The sequence below is a fragment of the Perca fluviatilis genome, chromosome 21, assembly GCF_010015445.1.
Source record: "Perca fluviatilis chromosome 21, GENO_Pfluv_1.0, whole genome shotgun sequence".
NCBI lineage: Eukaryota > Metazoa > Chordata > Actinopteri > Perciformes > Percidae > Perca > Perca fluviatilis.
In genome coordinates, this window is record NC_053132.1 from 16,814,113 (window position 1) to 16,823,411 (window position 9,299).

Below are 9,299 nucleotides of genomic sequence, written 5' to 3' on the forward strand. Positions count from 1 at the left end.
TGGAACTGGACAATGTGGAGGCAGTGGTGGAGAGGAGGACGAGGGAAAAATCAGAGCCCTCTTGAATAACCCTTCTCCTCCTCTCTACAAAGAGCTGTAGCAGAGTGGCAGATGATTTGTAATATAAAGTTATAAAAAATAAAACTGATTTGACTTTGTGGTTCTTGGTCTGTTATATGTTTAATAGTGTGTAAGTTGCAAAGTCATTATTGACAGATCATCACCTCTAAGATTGGGCAAAGGTGTTAACAAACACTGCTTATTTACAAATTCTGCAGTTAAGTTAATTCATTTAGAGTCATGTTTCTGGCTACTAAGCGAAAGTAAGCCACAGTGGCGACTCTAAAAATTTTTGACTGAGGGGGCATAGAGATGTCTAGAGCTGGTCACAATGGATGGGTAAGTGCACATCACACAGAATTTTTTAAATATGCTTTTATATTTGACTAATTATAGGCTAAAACTTAAATTTGTAAAATTCCACAGCACACATTGCACATTTGATATTGCTTTACCCAACCACTTAGTCTAACTAGCCCTAAAAACACTCTACATGCCATTTCAATAAAAACTGTATTTGAACAGATAAGAAAGTGCGCTGTTGAATCACACAGATATGCATGTTGATTTATATATTTTTTTTCTTCATATTAGGGTAGCTCAGGCGGGAGGCGTGCGTTGCCTAGGTGCCTGCCTACATTTTAGAGCACTCCTGAAAACGCTGTTGTGTTCGATATATATGATATACCTAAAAAGCAAGCTAGCTAAATTCACCTTGTCATCATCAACTTTACCATGTCATTGGTCCTTTCCCTGGGCTCTGTTGCCTGAGTTAGCTCTGGCTCCAGGGCTTACGTTCATTAACTATGTTCAGTAACTACATAATGGGAGGGGTGCCAAGCATATGGGACAGAGCAAATGACAGATGAGCTAAAACATGAGGTTCGTCTGGTTCCTAGTCACTCTTCCTCATGTCAAAAAAAAAGTCTTTGTTCCAGGGTTGGCATAGGCTACAAGATAATTTGGTTACTGGTTTAGTTAATAAGTATAGTCCCATCATCTATTTCAGTCTGATGTGTTTGATCAAACCAAGAAGTGCAGATTACAAAAATAGTTTTGCAAATTTTTCTGGTCCACGTGAAAATGGGGGTCTCGGTTCGCATTAAAATGCACTAAAGCAGAAATATTCAACATGGGGTCCGGGACTCCTAGGGGATCCTCAGAACTACTGCAGGGGGGCCTCCAAATTATTGTTATGTTTTTGAAAGTTTCCAAGAAAATTAAAATGTTTTAACATGAATCTAACATATTATTAGCAAATATGTATCAGCCAATTTATGAAAAAAAAACATTGATGATAAAAAGGCATGTATAAAGGCTTTAGGCTTTAGTTATTTTTGGCTAAGTTTAATATGCAACTCAATTTTATACAACTTAATACAATGTTTGTGATGTAATAGTCAGCATTATAATGCTCTAGCCTATATTATTATAGTATTATACTGCATGTTTTGCTTGAACAAATACAATAAATGCATCCATCTTTCTATAGATTTAAATGCTTAGTCCATTATATGTTCAATACTTAATTTATGCTATATTTTCTATTTGAGGTATTATTTTGATGCCCTAAATATGTGAACTTGGTTGAGAGCTTAAGTAGAGAACTGGTCAGGATCTTGTCTTTCTATTTCGTTATTTCGCAACATAAGCGATGATTTGGAGTCGTTGTTTTTATAAGTAGAGATTTTACTGAACAGGTCAATCATATTCAACAGCGCAGGATGTAAAATGACATCGTCTGTTAACTGTGCATTCACATTTATTCAGTTTCTGGCCACCTAATGACTGTTGTAAGTCCAATATTCATAGTCAGTAGCCTTGATGCGTATTACTGTTTTTTAGCCAGCAAGCTTTTGCTGGGCAGGTAGCGTCTGCCGACAGCAGGCTCATCTGTTGGAAAAAGCTACATACTGTATTAACGCTGAGGATAACATCTTCTGAGACTGACCCATACCTCCTTTATGGGACTATAAAGCAAACAAAAATTGATTTGGCTTATTTGTGCAATACACCTCTTTACAGCAGTTCCAATTAGCTAACCTCCTCACAAGTTATATAAAAAAAAGGCACAGAGACATGCCAGAAGCAGTATGGGACCAGGGGCACTGGCTGCTGATGTGGAGTAGATTGTCCTGCTATGAAGAGACTGTGTAGGGCGAAACACGTCTTCATATCCTGCCTGACTCGGAAACATCATCATCTAGTGGGTTCAAAGAAAATGTTAGCTTTCATTCAATTGAGATTCAAATGTGTTAAAAAGTCACATCTTTCATTGAAATTACCGTAAAACTTCAAATAATAGCCTGGGCTTCTATTTACCCAAATCGCCGAAATGCACCGGCTTGTATTTGAGACAGGCGTCTATAAGAGACAGGCCATTAATTGACATGCTTTGCCCGCATGCTGTGGATCCACTCACACACGCTCACCTCCAGCTCTTCACTGACCTTCTTCCTCCCTCCACCTCGCAGTCTGGCCCTTTTGTTGTCTTCCTCAGACAGACGTTGCAGTTCTGCTTTATGTTTACGCCATTCTCGCACTCTCTTAGGATCAATCGAGAAATGTCTTGCCACTGCTTCTCCCGAATTTTGTTCGGCAAATTTGACAACTGTCAGCTTAAATGTCAAATCATACTTTTTTCTTTTTGTCTCCATGGTGGTATTGAGAGAATTAAGAAAAACTGAAGACTAAAAGAAAGTTCGTTAACCTGTTTGTTATGTTGCCATAGTGATGAGTCGTTTATGAACGGTTGCGTCTGTCACGTGAAATCAAATCAAAACATAGAACAAAAGATCTGATGGGTTTTAAAAGATCAAATACAACCTGACACGAAAAAAAAACCAAAACAGACCAGGCCTCTATTTGAGACCGGCCTTTATTTACCCAAATCTGTTGTCACACCAGGTGTTTAAAAGAGACAGGCATCTATTTGGGACTCGGCTATTATTTGAAGTTTTACGGTACATTCCTGAAGTAATTAAGCTAGCCAAGCAGTATAATATGTTTTGATGGCAAAGGCTGTTACACAATATGTCTTGACAGAATTAACAGAGAAGAGAAACTTTGGAAAAGAATGTTGATAGTACATTTTAGTAAAGTGGCTTTTAAGCAAACAAAAGCATTAATGTGTGAATGCAGTATCATAGTGTATCATTTAATTTCTGTGGCCCATTCAAACTCTTTTTGCATATTTGCAACATTTGTTCGCTTAGTGAACTACACTCTCGTCTCGAACAATATACGTCACCAGAGAAATATGCCTGTCTCCTTGTCGAGCTTTACCGTCTTCTTCCAAGACGAAGGCTCGAGTATCAAAAGAGGTAAAAACCATTATAAATCGGGTCATGTCGAGAGCTGCAGCTACTCGAAGGGAGTTTTGGTCGGTTCCATACGTGCCAGCATGCAGGACCGGCTGTACAAGGTTTTGGTGAGTTACTATTTTGTCAGCTAACATTAGCATCGTATTTTCGCCTGGTATACGTGCAGTTTAGTGTCCCAAATTCAGACTTAGAGGTGTTCAGTCATAATCCCGCAGATGGTAGTGTAAGGTTTAGAAGTGGAGTTAATTCATATGTGAAAGCTGTAAGGCATAGAATTTAATATAAGTTATATGTGAGTTAATTTACTAGAAATGTATTTACAATGTTTAGTCAGTTAATCATTTACATATTTATGTTACACAATTATTAGTTAGCTATTTACATGTTTACACATTTAACACAGGATGTTCTGTTGAATCTGCCTCTCTGATTTCATCACGTTTACCTCAGTCTGTTCTCGCTTCTGATTGGTTAGTAAAGTCACGTGTGAGGTCCGAAGAAGGAAGTGTTGTTGTTGTGAGCAGTGTGCAGTAAAGTATGGCTTGAGAAAGTTATCCGTCTCCATCCTGCTGTTTATTCTCATAAAGAGTGATCCACCACCACATATCGAACCTTCACGTTACATTTGGTGGCAGCGTGGTGTTATTTTGGTGGTCCTTGCGCATTTGGTGAGTTTTATTCCTACGGACTGTGGATGTAGTCACTTTTTGTGCCGTCTGGATTTTACACTCTGTGAGAGCAGTGGATTAACTACAACGTAGTTTGGAGATATTACGGGACTTTTTTTTTCTGCTTTACGTGCTTTTTGTGATTTTTGGACTGGACGTTTTGTTGCCATGTCGGCTGATGAAAGTGACGCTGTGCTGCAGTCTCCTCCCTCACAACGACGGCAAGATGTCACAGGGACAGGTGCTGCTTCTCCAGGCACACTTGCTGTCTCCAGTGCCCTGAAAATTGATCTTCCGCCTGCTTTTAAAGGAGATGGGACTGAATCATTCACAAGTTGGTCTCGACGCTTTGAAGTGGTAGTGCAGGCTATGAGTTCAACTGATGCGGATCTGCCTGCAGTGATGGCCTCCGTCCTCCCTACTCGCCTAGCGGATGCTGCATTTCTATATTGGGACAGCCTTCCTTCTTCAACCCAGAGGGACTATGATTCACTGAAGGAGAAACTCAGGGATGTTTTCGGACCAATATACTCCCTGCCATTCTTCCAGACACATGTGAATGCTCGACCTCGTAAACCAGGTGAAAGTTTGGATGTGTACAGTGCAGACATCACTCGTCTTGTACTAGAAGCCTTTCCCAACTATGACCACAATGCACTAGAGGGTGAAAAATTTCGCCGCTTTGTTGCTGGCTTGGACCCACATCTTCAGTCAAAAGTCCATGAGATGGGTGCTGAGGATCTGGAGGAAGCTCTGCGTATCGCCAGCCGCTGTGAGAGGGCCCGTGCAGCGCTCCAACTGACGACTGTAGGGACTCCACACACTCAATCTTCAGAGCAGGTAGCTATGGTTCGTCCTGAACCTACTGATGACAAGCTTCTGCGTGCAGTCGAGCTGCTGACTCTTACTGTCAACAGCTTACAAAGTGAAGTACACCTGTTACGTGAGGAACACAGTTACCTGGCTCAGCGTGTAGACTCCAAATCTGAAGGGTTTTCCTCCAACGATGCTCGATACAGTGCGCGCAGTGTCTCTCCACAACCCTACCATAACAGACAACACCGCAGAGACAATTACTTACCTGAGCAGCATCATGGTCGTGATCCAGGGTCCTGCTATGGACGTTGTCCTCCTTCACCTGTTGCTCAGAGAGACCGTCAGTGGCATGACAATGACAGACGTGATCAGCATCGCTCTCCCTCACGCCAGTCCTATCAGCACTCCAGGTATGGTCGCCATGACAATGATGACACAAACAGATACAGACGCAGCCCTAGTCCTGCTAAACAGAGAAACAGAGATGCAAGTCCGCACACTAGAGGCAGTGTTCGCTTCCAGTCTCCTAAAGATATCCACACTCTGGCTCCAACCATCAGGGAAACTTCCTTTAGCTGCTGTTGAGGGGCAAACATCAGCTACTGTCTCACAGCCCCAGACTGATTCCCCCAAGTTAATGCCTGACAAGGATGACTCACAACATGATGATTCTGTCTCTTCTACGATCTTGGCTATTGTTGAGGGCATTGAGGTGTGCACTTTAATTGACTCTGGTTCTACTGTCTCCATTGTGAGCGAAGATTTTCGTAACTCTCACCCAGCATTGAGAAAACGCCCCATGACACCCTCCTCTCTGCCAGCTCGCTCAGTGAATGGACAGAACCTGGACATTTTAGGCAAGTTAACGATAGGGATCAGACTTGGAAATCAGGTATGGCAACAGGACTTTGAAATTCTCAGAGGTGCGCCGCCAGTCATTCTTGGTTTTGATTTTCTGGCGGACGCCCATGCCCTCCCTTGACATCAAAAACAAGGTGCTGCAACTTTGGGACATGAAAATTCCTCTCCTGCCCAAAGGACATGAAGTGGCCGCCTTCTGTAATGTGTCTGTGCTAACGCCCACTAAGATTCCAGCTATGAGTTAAACCCTCATCACAGCCTGTGTGTCAGCAGCCACACCTGCTTCTCCCATGCCAACTGACTACTATGGTGTTCTCATGCCCAACCCATCGCTGTGACATCATTGTGGCACATTCTCTGTGTGAGGTTCAAAATGGCACAACTGTTGTTCGAATCTTAAATCCCTCCAGAGGACATACGTGAGCTGCCTTCCGGTCAACACCTGGGTGAGTTTCATTCGACTTCATCTGTTGACATCATATCAGATGGAGGGACATGTTGTGCAACCTTCCCCGTACATGATTTAGCTCCATCTGTTCGGATAAATCACAGCGACCTGTCACCTTCCCAAGTTCAGTCTCTGAAATCACTGCTTCAGAAATACTCAGCAGTATTCAGTAAACACTCAGAGGACAGAGGTCGCACTAGCATCATCAGGCATCAAATCCGCACCGGTGATGCCACACCAATTAAACAGAGAGCCTACAGAGTGACACCAGAACAGAGAGCTGAAATACAGACTCAAGTTGAAAACCTGCTAAAAGCAGATGTCATTGAAGAAAGCTACAGTCCCTGGGCTGCGCCAGTTGTTTTGGTGCGCAAGAAAAATGGCACATGGCGTTTTTGCCTGGACTACAGAAAACTCAATGCAGTGACCATCAAGGATTCCCACCCTCTTCCACGCTGCTTCTCCCGATTTTGTTCGGCAAATTTGACAACTGTCAGCTTAAATGTCAAATCATACTTTTTTCTTTTTGTCTCCATGGTGGTATTGAGAGAATTAAGAAAAACTGAAGACTAAAAGAAAGTTTGTTAACCTGTTTGTTATGTTGCCATAGTGATGAGTCGTTTATGAACGGTTGCGTCTGTCACGTGAAATCAAATCAAAACATAGAACAAAAGATCTGATGGGTTTAAAAGATCAAATACAACCTGACACGAAAAAAAAACCAAAACAGACCAGGCCTCTATTTGAGACCGGCCTTTATTTACCCAAATCTGTTGTCACACCAGGTGTTTTAAAGAGACAGACGTCTATTTGGGATCCCGGCTATTATTTGAAGTTTGGTACACATTCCTGAAGTAATTAAGCTAGCCAAGCAGTATAATATGTTTTGATGGCAAAGGCTGTTACACAATATGTCTTGACAGAATTAACAGAGAAGAGAAACTTTGGAAAAGAATGTTGATAGTACATTTGAGTAAAGTGGCTTTTAAGCAAACAAAAGCATTAATGTGTGAATGCAGTATCATAGTTTATCATTTAATTTCTGTGGCCCATTCAAACTCTTTTTGCATATTTGCAACATTTGTTCCTTAGTGAACTACACTCTCGTCTCGAACAATATACGTCACCAGAGAAATATGCCTGTCTCCTTGTCGGCTTTACCGTCTTCTTCAAAGACGAAGGCTCGAGTATAAAGAGGTAAACCATATAAATGGGCATGGAGCAGCTACCGAGAGTTTGGTGTCATAATGCAACCTTACAAGGGTATTACATTTTGTACTAACATTAACATCGTATTTTCGTGGTATACTGAGTTGTGCACACTAGCAGTCATAACCCAGATGGTAGTGTAAGGTTTAGAAGTGGAGTTAATCATATGTGAAACGTAACAAAATTTAATATAAGTTATATGTGAGTTAAACTAAAATGTATTTACAATGTTTAGTCAGTTAATCATTTACATATTTATGTTACACAATTATTAGTTACATATTTACATGTTTACACATTTAACACAGGATGTTCTGTTGAATCTGCCTCTCTGATTTCATCACGTTTACCTCAGTCTGTTCTCGCTTCTGATTGGTTAGTAAAGTCACGTGTGAGGTCCGAAGAAGGAAGTGTTGTTGTTGTGAGCAGTGTGCAGTAAAGTATGGCTTGAGAAAGTTATCCGTCTCCATCCTGCTGTTTATTCTCATAAAGAGTGATCCACCACCACATATCGAACCTTCACGTTACATTTGGTGGCAGCGTGGTGTTATTTTGGTGGTCCTTGGCGCATTTGGTGAGTTTTATTCCTACGGACTGTGGATGTAGTCACTTTTGTGCCGTCTGGATTTTACACTCTGTGAGAGCAGTGGATTAACTACAACGTAGTTTGGAGATATACGGGACTTTTTTTTCTGCTTACGTCTTTTGTGATTTTACTGGAAGTTTTGTATGTCTGATGAAAGTCTGTGCTGCAGTCTCTCCCTAACAACGACGGCAAGATGTCACAGGGACAGGTGCTGCTTCCAGGCACACTTGCTGTCTCCAGTGCCCTGAAAATTGATCTTCCGCCTGCTTTTAAAAGATGAATATTCACAAGTTGGTCCGACGCTTTGAAGGGCCTAGGGATGGGATCTGCTGCAGTGATCCTCCGTTCCTACTCGCAGGTTTTATATTGGGAACCCCAAATATATCACTGAAGGAGACTCGGGGATGTTTTGGAATATACTCCAACACATGTGAATGCTCGACCTCGTAAACCAGTGAAAGTTGGATGTGTACAGTGCAGACATCACTCGTCTTGTACTAGAGCTTCCACTATGACCACAATGCACTAGAGGGTGAAAAATTTCGCGCTTTGTTGCTGGCTTGGACCCACATCTCAGTCAAAAGTCCAGAGATGGGTGCTGAGGATCTGGAGGAAGCTCTTGTGTCGCCAGCCGCTGTGAGAGGGCCCGACTCTCAACTGACGACTGTAGGGACTCCACACACTCAATCTTCAGAGCAGGTAGCTATGGTTCGTCCTGAACCTACTGATGACAAGCTTCTGCGTGCAGTCGACTGCTGACTCTACTGTCAACAGCTTACAAAGTGAAGTACACCTGTTACGTGAGGAACACAGTTACCGCTCAGCGTGTAGACTCCAAATCTGAAGGGTTTTCCTCCAACGTTGACCGATACAGTGCGCGCAGTGTCTCTCCACAACCCTACCATAAAACAGACAACACGCCAGAGACAATTACTTACCTGAGCAGCATCATGGTCGTGATCCAGGGTCCTGCTATGGGCGTTGTCCTCCTTCACCTGTGCTCAAGAGACCGTCAGTGGCATGACAATGACAGACGTGATCAGCACCTCTCTCACGCCAGTCCTACAGCACTCCAGTATGGTCGCCATGACAATGATGACACAAACAGATACAAGACGCAGCCCTAGTCCTGCTCCACAGAGAAACAGAGATGCAAGTCCGCACACTAGAGGCAGTGTTCGCTTCCAGTCTCCTGAAAGATATCCACACTCTGGCTCCAACCATCAGGGAAACTTCCCTTAGCTGCTGTTGAGGGGCAAACATCAGCTACTGTCTCACAGCCCCAGACTGATTCCCCCAAGTTAATGCCTGACAAGGATGACTCACAA